The following is a 1,740-nucleotide window of genomic DNA, read 5'->3' on the forward strand; positions in this document are numbered from 1 at the left end:
GAACACACATAAAAATGTTGAATTGCTCCTGATGTAGAACCGTTTCCTGTAGAAACTCACTAGGAATTTAACGAGTCACTAAAGATCTGTCTTAAAAGCTTCTTATTCTGCAATAACTGCTTTAACACATGCTTCCTGATGCTACAGAAACGTTAGATGCAGCCGTCCAACTTACTGTTCACACTCGTGAAAAAGAAAACACACTGTCCATATGCAGCTTTCTATTTGCCATTCTCCCTCTCCAAATTATCAATTTTCTCTGCTAATTTACACACCATTAAACTATTCTTTAATGATTTCTGTTTTGAGAATTTTATCCAGAGCTAATGTCATGCTAATTGGTCAACAGTGCCCTGACCTGTCATGTTTACTTTTTTCGTCGTACCAGTGGACAGTTTAGAGAAATACTAATTGATGGTCTGCAAAGCAGCTCCTATTTGCTGTAGGAGTCAGTAAAATAAGAGACATGTTTTATCTTAAGGTCTAGGAAGTGCCACAAACCTGAACCTGCCTGCTCAGGCTTCTCATTTACTGATGGAAATGCCAAGATGTCAGTATTTTGTAAGCATTCTGATTAAAAGTTTTATTCCATGAGCCCCTGTTCCTCAACCTCTGAAACAACTTGAGGATGAATATGGCTGCCTGTTCTCACTGCCGTGTTAACAATTCCATGCTCTGAAAAAGCAGGACTTGAATGGTACTGAAAAGTGCTGTTTGTGAGCATGAACCAATGGGGGTGTGAATGGGGGTAAAATTTTTGACCACTACAGATCCAACCGCTGAAAAATTCTAGTTCAATGATACATGAAGTCCAGCTACTACTGCTACACTAAAAAATTCACAGCTCACCTAATCGTGTACTCCTAGCTCTGCAAAAGCCTGTCTGGATCTTTGCCCACCAAGCTCTAGTGCCACCTTCAGTGTGCAACCATTGCGGGTGAGAGGGGTGGATGTACTACCAGCTTTTCGAGGCAGCTATTTTCAGAGCTTTTGAACTGGGATGCTGGTTTTTCATACACAATAGCCATATACATGCTGTGCTGATGGACCCAAACTTTCCAAGCCCCTGTCCGATGCAAGCAGGTTACTTAGGGTTTCACGGCGCTTATATCAGGATGCACCAGCCGTTCTCTTCCCCTGTTTGCATTTCCTCGATCTGCAGCAGACCAGCTGAGCTAATTTTTGCTTTTACAGGTGAGCTTGCAACTGGAATTTTTTTTTTTCAAATCTAGATGCCTGCCTTGATTTTCGCAGTGAGACCATTTAGACCGCCCTTGAGGCTTATGTTTGCACTCAGAGGCAGTAGCAAAGCTCGGGCACCGAACAGGACAAATCCCTGGCCTGCCCTCCTTCTCCCTGAAGGCCTGTGCGGGCTTCGGCCCAGGCCCGGTCACCCCTCAGCGCTGAGGCGTAGGGGCTGGGGCGCTCTGGCCAGGGAGAGACTCTTGGAAACTGCTACAAGCACACCGAGACTTTTTTCCTCAGGGCACCAACGCTCCCCCCTCACACCTCAGGCAGTCCCCCACACTCTACAGCTCCCATAACCCCGGCTTAGCTCCAACCCCGCCCAGCCCTGACCCCACCGCCCTCCTCCTCCGCCCCTCAGAGCGTCTCGCGGCCCCCGCGTGCCGCAGCGGCTGACGCGGACGCCCTCCATTGGCCGCGGCGCTGCGCGAGCAGCGGCGTGGCCAATGGGCGGCGGACACGGCGGGGCGGGTGGCGGAGGTGGGGCGGGCGCGC

Source organism: Lepidothrix coronata, unplaced genomic scaffold (genome assembly GCF_001604755.1).
Source record: "Lepidothrix coronata isolate B3197 unplaced genomic scaffold, Lepidothrix_coronata-1.0 Scaffold65, whole genome shotgun sequence".
Classification (NCBI taxonomy): Eukaryota; Metazoa; Chordata; class Aves; order Passeriformes; family Pipridae; genus Lepidothrix; species Lepidothrix coronata.